At 48.8% G+C, this 12,626-nt stretch overlaps 1 protein-coding gene across 3 annotated transcripts in view; it reads left to right on the top strand.

The window, feature by feature from the left end:
- Window positions 1-12,626, top strand: part of PTPRG (protein tyrosine phosphatase receptor type G) — a 677,374-nt gene that overhangs the window by 392,200 nt on the left and 272,548 nt on the right. The gene's annotated exons all lie outside the window — the stretch shown is intronic.

Below are 12,626 nucleotides of genomic sequence, written 5' to 3'. Positions count from 1 at the left end.
CAAAGATGATACACATTTAAATCTGTGGGGGTTTTTTTGGGGGGTGGATTCACTTCACTTATTTTTTTCTAGGCTTATTGAAATATAACTGACATATAACATTATGCCTATTTATTTACTTGTTTATTTTTTGTTAATCCTAACCTGAGGATATTTTCCATTGATTTTTAGAGAGAGTAGAAGAGGGGGAGAGACAAAGAGATTGAAATGTTGATATGAGAGAAACATATCTTTTTTACCCAGCGCCCCAATCCTAAGCCTTTACCCTAAGGCTTTAATCCATTTCAAATTAATTTTTGTGAGTGGTATAGGTAGGGGTCCATATTCATTCCTTGCATGTGAGTATCCCATTTTCCCATCATCTTTTATTAAAGAAACTCTCTTTTCCACATAGAATATTCTTGGCTACTTTGTCAAATATTAGTTGACTAAATATGCCTGGGTTTATTTCTGGCCTCTAGATTCTCTTCTGTTGGTCTGTGTGTCTGTCTCTATGCGAGTACCATGCTATTTGATTACGGTAGCTTTTTAGTATAGTTTGAAATTAGGAAGTATAATACCTTCAGCTCTGTTCTTTTTTGTCAGGATTGTTTTGGCTATTTGGGATCAATTTGTCATTCTAAAGGAATTTTAGGATTGTTTTTACTATTTCTGTGAGGAATGCCATTAGGATTTTGATAGGGATTGCATTGAACCTGTATAGCCCTGTGAATAGTATTTCACTAGCCACAGTTCAGGTGCTTAGTGGCCAGATAGCTACCTCAACCATATCATGCAGCACAGATAGAGAGCATTCTGTCATTGAAGAAATTTCTACTGGACAGTGCTCTGCAAGTGCACAAATTAAAATAAAATTCTTGGTCCGGCCAGTGTGACTTAGTGGTTGAGTGTTGACCCAGGAACCTTGAAGTCATGGCTCAATTCCCAAGTTGTGGGCTCGATCCCCAGTAGTGGGCATGAGGAGACAGCTGACATATGATGTTTCTCTCTCATCTTTCTATCCCTCTCCCTTCCTCTCTCTTTAAACATCAATATAAACATATATATATATTTTTAATTCTTATGTTACTTGAGATTTTGCTTTGTTGGTGTTTCTTATTACATTAGAATGCAGATGAACATTTTGTCATCCCCTTGGTGGTCTCATCCCTCAGACCAGCAATTTGACTCTCTTGCTTTCTTGTACCCACCTCTGTGAATTGGGCTTTGGGCTCTGTGAATATGAAATATCATATTTTCATCATTACTAATGCAAAGAGCTGGCTCCCTCTTAGTCACTATTATACAACTACGCGAGGCCCGGTCCATAAAAATTCATGCACTGGAGGGGGGTCCCTCAGCTTGGCCTGCCCCCTCTCACAGTCCAGGAACCCTCAGGGTGGGAGGCAACGCGTCCATCAGGGGAAGGTGATGCCCCATCACACCTCTGCTGCTGCCACTGCCGGCAGCACAAGTCTCGGCTGGCCCTGGTTACCTGATCCTCAGGCGGCCCAGGGTGGCTGGGCAGCCAACATCTGAGGCTTGCCTGTGTCTCGGGCATTGGCTGGGCAAACACTGTCCGAGGCTTGCCTGTCCCTCAGGCTGGCCCTCAGCAGCTGGGCAGTCGCCATCCGAGGCTTGCCTGTGCCTTGGGCCAGCCCTGGGTGGCTGGGGGGGTTGAGGGGACTGGGGGACTCCAGAGGCAGGCGCCCCGGTGGGGCTCAGGGGACTGGGTGCCGCCATCTTTGAGGGTGTGGCAGTCAACTAGCATATTCCCTCCTTATTGGCTGTGGGTGCCGCAATCTTTGAGGGCGAGGTGGTCAATGAGCATATTCCCTTCTTATTGGCTGTGGGCGCTGCCATCTTTGTGATGGTGTGAGGGTCAATTAGCATATTCCCTCTTTATTAGATAGGATAGGATTATAGGTTGAAGTAGTAGAGAATACTTTGTTGTGCCCCACTGTCTGGGCTGAAAACAAACATTGGGATCTTATGATACATCTCTGCCTAATGCTACCTAGGTTTTTGTTGGTGCTTAAGATATGCTTCATATCTTAATTCTGAACTCTTATAACCCTGACTCCGTAAAACAAACGTGTGCTCTCACTCTCCCTCCCTTCTTCTCTCTCTCTCCCCCCCCCCCCCCCCCCAATGATTCCTTTGTTCTTACCCCTTTAGGAGCCCTGGCTGCCGGAAGCCCTTTTGCCTGGCTAAAGTGACTTCACCATCAGGCCTTCGGTCCCATTCATGTATGGGTCACAGCGTTGGTTTTTCTTTTAACCTAACTGGCTGCACATGCAACTTCCGGGATTTATTTTCTTTTTCCAAAGCAGCATTTGTCAGAGATTATCTGTGGTTGATTGCTTTGGCTTGGCCTGATTTGGTCACAGAATTGCTTCCCACTCACTCAGCACAGTGATTCCTGGCTCTGGGCACTTTTTCATAATGTCCCCATAAACAATTCCTGTTCGTGCTTTTCGAGCAGGCCGCCCTGTCCTGTCCTTGTTTCAACCATCTGAGTAGCTGTTCAGCACAAACATGTGAACTTGTATGTTATTTGTGCACAACTTTTCATGCCACCCCCTCCACGCTCCCAATGGAGATGCGTGCCTATGTTACAATTTGTCATTTCTCTACCAGTGGTCCTGCTTTGTATTTCACATAGGTGTGACCTTTGGAGAGCTGTGATGGGAGAGTGACCCCTCAGACTACCTGAATGCGGTGGGTGGGAGCTTGGCGTAATCAGATCCTGGAGCCAAGTGCCACCTCAGCGCCACATCTTGGAAGCCTGCCAAGGCCAATTCACTGGGCTCTCTGATCTGGTTTTCTACTTGACTTGCAATGCTTGACAGCCTTCTGCAAAGATAACACATTCCTCTTACAGCTTTCAGCTTGGGATCTCCGGTGACAGGTTTTAGACGAGTAGAGGGTTCACTCAATGCAAGCTGATTCATGACCTTGGTCTTCCAGGGCTGATTATCCATCAGTCTGTCACTCTGCTGGCTTCCTGGAGTGAGCCACAACTTGTTGCGTGTCTGTGAGTGCCGAGCACCGGTGCTTGATCTGATTTTAGACTCAGCTCTCCAAAAAGAACAAACAGTTTCAGAAACTTCAGAAGAAGCACAGCGCTGAGAAGTAGAAAGAAATCCTTGTTTCTTCCCAAACGGTGCTCATCCCTATGAAATTGATGACATCCAACTAGATGGGCCAATATCGCATAAATAATCTAAGATGATTCTATAGGAGTGGCTTTTTAAAAGTGGCAGCCATTTATAGGCAATTTGGAACAAGGACATGGAATTGTTTTTCCAGAAAGATTTCAGCATATGGTGGTTTAGAAACTTGGGTGCAGAGATCAACCTGCTTTGTTCTTTGTATTTATTTGATAAGCACAAACCTGAAAACTTTTCTCATTTTGTAAACGTTAAAGTGTCAAGTTAGTTCATAAATTTGTCAGTGTTTTAGAGAAATGACGATTCAGTTGCTTTGTCTGTTATGCACGGATTGTATAAGTTCAGGTGAATGACCATCCATGTGTGGTTCAAGGCGCAGTGTGTCTAAATTAAAGGGGGAGGTGTGCCCTAGCTGGTTTAGCTCAGTGGATAGAGCATCGGCCTATGGACTGAAGGGTCCCGAGTTCAATTTCAGTCAAGGGCACATGCCAGGGTTGCATGCTCGATCCCCAGTAGGGGGTATGCAGGAAGCAGCCGATCAATGATTCTCTCTCATCATTGATGTTTCTATCTCTTTCTCCCTCTCCCTTCCTCTCTGAAATCATAAAAATATATTTAAAAAACAAAAACAGAAAAAATAAAGGGGAGATTGCTAATATAGTGGGTAGTATTGATAGGCAACCTGGAGATTATCAGTTTAAAAACACAACTGTTATTGTACTGTAGTTTTGTAAGATGTTCCCATTTGTAGAAACTAGATAAGGAGACACAGGTCCTCTGTATTATTTCTTACAACTGCATGTAAATCTATAATTATCAGAAAAATTGAGACTTTAATGAATAAAACCCCATGTCATAAGCCACATGGCCTGTCTTTGTTACAGCCATTTATTTTATATCTACGTTGCCTGCTTAGATGAAGAAAAAACTTTAATCATTAATTTTTAAGCAACACGTTTTTCTTCTCCAAATGTCTTTTCTTGAAACTTGTACTTTTAGAAAATAAATTGGGAAGTAGTATTTGTTTTTTCTGATGGAAATTTACAGGCCACTTATCTGTAAAATAGACTGTCTTTTGGATATTAAAATATGAATTTAGAAAGTTAATATTTAAAGCGGCTTAGTACGTACAGACAGTAACTTCCCCATAAAACAGCGTTAGGGCGCCTATCTGTCTTCCCCGGGGCGAGTGCTATATATCCAGTGCAGCATAATCAATGGAGCAAGTTGGTTGCAGGTAGCCCACTTCTCAAAAGTTGTCTAAAATATCTTTACAAGACAGATAGCATCTCTCTATTTCTTCCCGCGGAGCCATAACTGTCTATTGTGCCAGTTCTCATTCGATTTCATCTAAAGTTATTTTCCTTTCATTTTTGTGGAATGAAAAGATAATGCATTCATCAAGAACATTTCAAGATAAGCTTGCTGTTTCTAGCATTAGCTTATAGCTAAGGATCACAACTTAAGACTTAGATGATGTTTCTGATGTATTTCATAAGCCATGGCCTCCTATGCATTTTAAACATTGGAGGGCTTTTGGGTTTGTTTGTTTGTTTTTTGTTTTTAAAATTTTTTTTCTTTCATTCCACACAAAAAGCAAATAGTAAATGCATTTGTCATAATGCATGTTACTTCTACTTTCCCATTTTCTTTTCTTCTCTCTCTCTCTCTCTCTCTCTCTCTCTCTCTCTCTCTCTCTCTCTCTCTCTCTCCCTCCCTCTCTCCCTCTCTCTCCCATGCATTTTCTCCTGTTAGACAAATACCATGACCACAGTGATTGGCTTAGATGGGACAAGAAATAGTTGCTGACAATACAACAGTAGATCCATGGTGTGGAAAGTGGGTGCGGATTAATAGGTCAGGAACCATGTCCTACTATGTTATGAGCCCATAAAATGTGGACAAAGTTTAGAGGGCTGTCACATTCACTTTATTTTACCTGGCCTTTGGAACTTTTTTTTTTTTAATCCTTAAGTATATGTTTCTCCTTGATTAGAGAGAGAGAGAGGAAAGGAGAGGGAGAGGGAGGGAGAACAGGAGAAAGGGAGAGAGAGAGAAAAACATCAATTGATTGCCTCCCACTCGCCCCTGGGATTGAATCTGCAACCTGGGTATGTGCCTTGACTGGGAATCAACCCAGCTACCATTTGGTGCAGGGGACAACGCATCAACCTACTGAGCCACACTGTCCAGGGCTGGCCCTTGGAACTGTTATCTTACAGTAGCACCTGAGACCCCACAGGCTTAACCTGAGAAATGCAAGCTGTTGACGGTTGGTAAAGATAAGTATAAGATCTTAACCTCAGTTTCCATGTGCTGCTGCCCTAATCCAGCATGCGACCTCTGCCCTTGTGAAGGGAGCTTTGGCCCTGTGCCTCTGCCTGTCCACAGGGCGAGGTTCCCCCCAGGGCACACAAAGGCCGGACATTCAAGGAAACTGTTGCAGGTCCCTGAGGTTCGCAGCTGAAGCTCACGGTTGCCTCTGTGCTGCCCTGGAGGGCAGTGTTCTGTCCCCAGGCGGGGACACTGATGTGGGTCTGAGGGCCACTGTGAGCACCTTTCAGGGCGGTCAGTGGCTGTCTCTGTGATGCCTGATTGCGCCCACGTTGATGCACCTGAATGCTTACCTCTCGCTCAAGATGCAACGGCCCAGGGGTAACACATGGAGAAGCCTTTAGCGATCTTGAAATTGGTCAGGAGGGAGTCTAGGACAGCGATTTTCAAAGGTTCTTGCCACAGGAATTTTTAAAACATGCAATTCCTTCCTACTTAGTTAGGGGCAGTGCCCTCTTTCCCCTTGGATTAGCAAATAAAAAGAATGGCCACAGCCAACACAATAATAGCCATTTGAAGTGAATAAGTCAACAGTATACATTTGGGTGAGGGGGTTAGGAGTAGGGTGGAGGGAGTCAATGGGGGAGGGAAGAAGGGGACATCTGTAATACATTCAGCAATAAAGATAAAAAATAAAAATAAAAACAAAAATAGGGAAAACAAAGAGTATACCTTTTTGTGTCAGGTGGACAAAAATAGACTATATTTTTTGTTATGCTACAGAAGTTTAGTAATTAGCTTATGCGTGCCATGAGATGCACAAGGGTGAAACTCACTGGTTAGAAAGTCTTTGGGTGGCGTGTTGGTCTTTCCATTGGGTTTGCTCTTTCTGTTCCTGTTCTGTTGCTGGTCTAGGTGTGGGTCTCCCCTTGTATCTCTCCATGAGCGTCCCCCCCCCTTTTGTTTTTTTAACAGCAGCAACATTTTTAATATCCTATATAATAAGAGCCTAATATGCAAATTGTCCCCTTGGATGGAAGTTCAGCAGGGAGGCCAGGAGTTCGACTGCTTGCTATGACATGCGCTGACCACCAGGGGACGGCGCGGAACATTGCTGGCATTGGCAATGCACTGCGACCTCTTGCTGGCTACCTGGGAGCGGGCATAACAGGGATGGAGGTGCTGTAAGAATGTGAGCTTGTTCTCACTCCCCCTGCAACCCTCCCCAGGGATGCCAGGGCTCGCCCGCCAGGGAAGCCCCTGAGCTCAGGTGCTGGGTGCCCAGGAGGAGCCCGCCCCGCCCCCGCACAACCTCTTTCAGGTGAGCCAGCCACAGCAGCCAGGACCCCAGGGGCCTGTGGGCTCCTGGTGGGTTCGAGCAGGAGCTGGTCTGCAAGGCCGGCCAGGAGAGAGAGGGCTGCCCTCCCTGCTTCCGGGGGACGCCACTGGGCAGCCTGCAGTGTCCGGCCATGCTCACCGCATCTCCGTGTGGAGACTTGGGCACCGTGACTCAGGTGCAGGGGTGGGGGAATGCGCGGGGCCAGGGGCCCAGATGCTGCCCTGGGCCCAGAGGTCAGCTGTGACCTGCAGCGTCCCCGTTTTTGCTGTTTCCTTCTCTTGTCCTTCCTCTCTGTCTCTTGAATGTCCCGCCCCTGTCCATCTCCTGTCCACTGTTTTCTGTCTTTGGTCCCTTCTCTCCCTGTTTCCTGTCTTCCTCCCTTTCATCTGGCAACAGATGAGAACCAGGGCTGTAAGAGTGTTTTTATTTATTGGATTCATGGACTGGAGATTGTGATGTTGGTGGGGAGTAACTTCTCATTTCAGTAAAACCTCTCTAGCCCTGATACATCGATGGGGAGGGCCTGCGTGGTTGAAATGCACATGAGTCCCCAAGCATATGTTCTTGGAGTTTCCAAATATGTGTGATATCAAACCATGAAATATTTTCATTCTGTTGTTGTCGTCCCCCCCCACCCCCCCGCGCCAGTTCTGAATGACCCTTCATAGGTATAAATGTGGGCACTGAAGTTGGACTTGCTGGGGGTCCTCATTTCTGGACGAGTTTTTTTGTTTAGCTCTGAGTTTTGTGTCACCAACGAAATGGTCATTTCACTCACAAAGAGGCTGCCAAGCTTTCTGATTAAAAGCACACCATTCAGGCAAGTAGACAGGTGTTTGGAAACATCTGGGCGGTTAGCACCATTTACATTAGGCATGTCCAATCCTGACTTTGTAATACCCGGGAGCTCTCTAGGTAGTTCAGATTTCCCCCTCCCCCCCCAAACCCCCCCCCCCCCCAAAAACCATTTAAATTCAATTTTAAAGGACTCGTTCTTCTTTGGGGCATGCTAAGTGTGCTTGGCTCTTCACTTTTCAGATTTTCCTATTTTAAATGTCTTAATTTTTAGGTCTCTTCATCCTATTACTGTTCAGTCTTGCCCGAACCCCGGAATTTAAATCAGAGCCATTTCACTGGGCCTCTTTTTGGCGAGACACACTCTGAGGTTTGTTTCATGTTTGCTAAGCTCGTGTCCTTTCTCTCATTCCCACAGCTCCAGGCCCCGCATTCACGTGATACAAACTAATTTCTGGGTAAACAGAAGTCTAATTTACCAATCACATAATGGGAAGACAAGCGCTGTATTGCACAGATAGACCTTTGTAAATTGAGAATTTTGAGGGTCATTTTTAAAGCCCATCTTCCTTTAGGGAGCACAGAACCCTCTGCTAGACTGTCATCTGTCTTATCTTCTATGATCAAAGGCTCACCTAGTCCACTGTGTTCATCTTTCTCAGTTTAGTATTGAGCTCACCCAGACCCAGGGTAGCCCTGCGACGTGACTTCTCTTGGGATCTGAGCTTGTTCCAACTCCGCAAGCCCAGCCTCTCTACCGAACGACTGTGGTAACTTCCATCCAGCTTTCCCTGGGCCCTCTCCACCAGGCAGCCACATACTCTCCTTAATTTTAATCTAATCACGTCTCTGTCTCTCGCTCCCTATCATATCAAGGCTTTTCTCTCAGCCATTTCTCTTGGGGATAAAGACAGACTGCTCCCTGTGCCCGCCTCATTCTCTAGTCTCTAGTTTATTCTCTGGGCAGTATTCACCCTGACTTCCTACTTACTCCCCCTGCCACAGGGCCTTTGCGTGACCTCCCGTCTGGTCAGCACTGCCCACCATGGCTCCTTTAATTCCGTCAGGGGATTCCGTCAGTCCTTCTCCTGTCTGGGGTTGCAAGTTCACCTGTCCCCACCTGTCCCCACCTGTCCCGCGTGCAGGTTCGCTTCTGTTGGTTGAGTTGTTGGGGCCTATCCTTCCTACCAACCGCATTCTTCATGAGGCAGGTGCTGGGTCTGACTTACTTACCTTTGGTTCCCTAGCAATTACTCGGTAAACAATTGAAAAAATAAATATCTGTGCCCCCAGGGAAGTGAGGAGAAGGCTGGAGTTAGAGCTCATGTGTCTTGACATCTAAGTCAGAGGGTTTCCCTTTTCACCAGGGACCCGGAGTGTCCCCCGGCGGACACTGGTGTTGCGGGTGGTCTGGGCCCCAGTCTTCCGGTCCAGTAATGGTAGTCTCTTCCCATCCTACCGTGTGAAAAAGTAGTCGGAGACGGTGGAGGTAAGATATTAAGCAGCTCGTTTTCTGTCTCATGAATTTTTATTTAACTTCTGACACCTGCGGCTGTTGACTGGGATTTTGTTGGGAACATGTGTTTAGCCCGCATGACATAGACATGTTGAGCTAAATTTGTAAGCGGTCGGTAGATACCCTGCAAAGCAAGCCACGGATGCCAGGTCCTCGGTTCTCCCTTCAAGCTCAGGAGGCAACTACATTCTTTTCCATGGTGAGACTCTACCTGCCCCTGCCCCTGCCCCTGCCCCTGCTCCTGCTCCTGCCCTTCCCCTGCTCCTGTCCTTGCCCTGCCCCTGTTCTGTCCCTGCCTCTGTCCCTGCCCCTTCACCTGCCCTGCCCCTGCCCCTGTCCCTGCCCTGCCCCTGCCCTGCCCCTTCCCCTGTCCCTGCCTCTCCCCTTGTCCTGCTCATGCCCTTCCCCTGCTCCTGTCCTTGCCCTGCCCCTGTCCCTGCCCCTTCCCCTGCCCCTGTCCCTGCCCTGCCCCTTCCCCTGTCCCTGCCCCTACCCTTGTCCTGCTCATGCCCTGCCCCTGCCCCTGCCCCTGTTCTGCCCCTGCCCCTGTCCCTGCTTTGCCCTGCCCTTGCCCCTGTCCTTGCCCTGCCCCTTCCCCTGCCCCTGCCCTGCCCCTGCCCTGGCCCTTCCCCTGCCCCTGCCCTGCCCCTGCCCTGGCCCTTCCCCTGCCCCTGCCTCTGTCCTTGCCCTGGCCCTTCCCCTGCCCCTGTCCCTGCCCTGCCCTGCCCTGGCCCTTCCCCTGCCCCTGCCCCTGTCCTTGCCCTGCCCCTTCCCCTTCCCCGTCCCTGCCCTGCTCTGCCCCTTCCCCTTCCCCTGTCCCTGCCCTGCCCCTTCCCCTGTCCCTACCCTTACCCCTGTCCCTTCCCCTGCCCCTACCCCTACCCCTGCCCCTGCCCCTGCTTCTGCCCCTGCCCCTACCCTTGTCCTGCTCATGCCCTTCCCCTGCCCCTGTCCCTGCTTTGCCCTGCCCCTGCCCCTGTCCTTGCCCTGCCCCTTCCCCTGTCCCTGCCCTGCCCCTGCCCTGGCCCTTCCCCTGCCCCTGCCCCTGCCCCTTCCCCTGTCCCTGCCCTGCCCTTGCCCTGGCCCTTCCCCTGCCCCTGCCTCTGTCCTTGCCCTGCCCCTGCCCCTGCCCCTGCCCTGCCCTGGCCCTTCCCCTGCCCCTGCCCCTGTCCTTGCCCTGCCCCTGCCCCTTCCCCTTCCCCGTCCCTGCCCTGCTCTGCCCCTTCCCCTTCCCCTGTCCCTGCCCTGCCCCTTCCCCTGCCCCTACCCCTGCCGCTGTCCCTTCCCCTGCCCCTACCCCTACCCCTGCCCCTGCCCCTGCCCCTGCTCCTGCCCCTGCCCCTACCCTTGTCCTGCTCATGCCCTTCCCCTGCCCCTGTCCCTGCTTTGCCCTGCCCCTGCCCCTGTCCTTGCCCTGTCCCTGCCCCGCCCCTGCCCTGGCCCTTCCCCTGCCCCTGCCCCTGTCCTTGCCCTGCCCTGCCCCTACCCCTGCCCCTGTCCCTGCCCCTACTCCTGCTCCTGCCCCTGCCCCTGCCCCAGGGCACAGCAGTTTCACATAAGGCCCTAGACTCGGGGCTGTGTGGAAGCTACAGCTCCTCTCCCCGGGGTAATAACCTTTCTAAGCAGCACAGCAAATGCAATCTTTATGCCATAAAGTCCTGTGTGGATTACTGTTCTGATCAGTCTGCCTGTGTCAACCCTGGCGATCTCATGGCAGATGAGTGAGGTTCCTATTGTATTTTTTCCATTTTGGGGAACTAGACCGGAGGCACCAAGGACTGCAGCACGTTTTCCACAACTGGACAGTGGGCAGTCTAGGCTCAAATTCACACTCGCTGGGTCTAGAGTCTAGCGCTCTCTCTCTCTCCTCTCTCTTCTATCTATCTATCTATCTATCTATCTATCTATCTATCTATCTATCTATCTATAGATATATATAGATATATAGATATCCATGCTCAGAATTTTACTTTCTGTGTCAGGAGGGTAGCTATGAGAAGGGCTTGGTCTCTGGGTTAAGGAATCCTGAATTTGAAGTCCTAGCTCTTTCCATGCCCTCCATCCTTCTGCTCTGGTGTGATCACAACCATGTTAGCAGTTTAAGAGCTGGAGGGCCTAGTTCTAGAAAGTTCTCTCCCGGGCACCTTTCCTTCCTCCCCCTCCCATCCCACTGTTCTTTAGTCTTTAGCTGTTGCTTGTTAGCTTCCCAATCGTCACCTTATCCAAATTCAACTCTTACTGCTGTTTTAAAATTTAAATGTTTACTTCAATTCACTCACAGTACTTTAAATTAACAAACTGGTTTTAAGAGAAAACTTTTTATCAGCACCATAACGGGAAAACCTATGCTATACGACATGGATAGACTAATGTAAAAAAATGTCTATAATCAATGAGAAGAAGTTATATTTACCACAGTCATTAAATTCTAGCATAATATCTACCCTTCGGTGAAAGTTGGAAATGAATGAGTATCAGGTGAGTGTGGAGGACATATTAGCACCAAATTAGGATTTTATTTTCCTTGATGTGACTATTGGATAGGAATACTAAAGAAAAGGAAAACAGTTTTTCTCTGGGTTTTACTGATCTCAGAACATCTACTGGGCACTTAAGATCTCCTCCCGGAGTGTGGCCACGCCCACCAGGTGTGCCCCGCCCGCAGGCTTCTCACCCTATGGCCTCACCATTTCACTCTCTGACAGTGGGGATTCCTGCGCGGTCCTTCTCTGCTGGGCTTGAGCTCGTCCACGTCTCGAGAAATGAGCTTGACAGCAGCCGCCACGGCGTGTGTGCACGCTGAGTTTCTGTCACTGTCACCTGCTTCCCACGTGGGATTTCTCAGGCGTGACTTCCTTCGGGTCTGAGTGCCAGGCAGGCACTGTGGGGACAGTCGTGGGAGCCGAGGCCCAGAGGAGTGCGGTAGCTTCCCAAGGTCACGCCACTTACGTGACAGAATTGGACTCCCGCCCAGGCTTGTCCATCCCCTGAGCTCCTGGTGCCCAGTACACCTGTGCTCTGAAGTGACTGCCGTGGGTGCATTTCGTGTCAAAACAGAGCCGTGTCATCAGGGGTCATCAGAAAGTTGCTCCACAGCAGCTGGGAAAGTTCTCTGTTCCCAGTTTCATAGGTGAGCAGAAATAGAAGCCACTTTCCGAGCGGGGTGGGTGCATGTAGCATGCCGTGTGCTCCAGTGAGAAGTACTGTGAAATGAAAAATGAGATTAATGTTTCAGATTGTACAGTTCCCTAATTATGCTTTAATTATTCATATAAAACAAGTAAAATGACCCCTGACAGAGACATAAATGATTTAGGTGAAATCAAATATTAATAAGATGCTGCGTGTCCCTGGGTGTATTGTAACAGATGCACTCAAAATGCTTTGCCTTCGTCCTTCAGATGTAAAAAATTATCTATAGGATTTATAGCAGACTGAGAGTGAGCAGTGGTATTGAAGACACTGCTGAGCTAGTTCCTGTGCATTTTGGCGTTGAAACTAAAGGTGTAAGACTAGTTTAACATATTTTATTTTCTAAAATATCATATTG

This window comes from Myotis myotis, unplaced genomic scaffold (genome assembly GCF_014108235.1).
Source record: "Myotis myotis isolate mMyoMyo1 unplaced genomic scaffold, mMyoMyo1.p scaffold_m19_p_13, whole genome shotgun sequence".
Taxonomy (NCBI): Eukaryota; Metazoa; Chordata; class Mammalia; order Chiroptera; family Vespertilionidae; genus Myotis; species Myotis myotis.
This window is presented reverse-complemented; position numbering and strand designations above follow the sequence as displayed.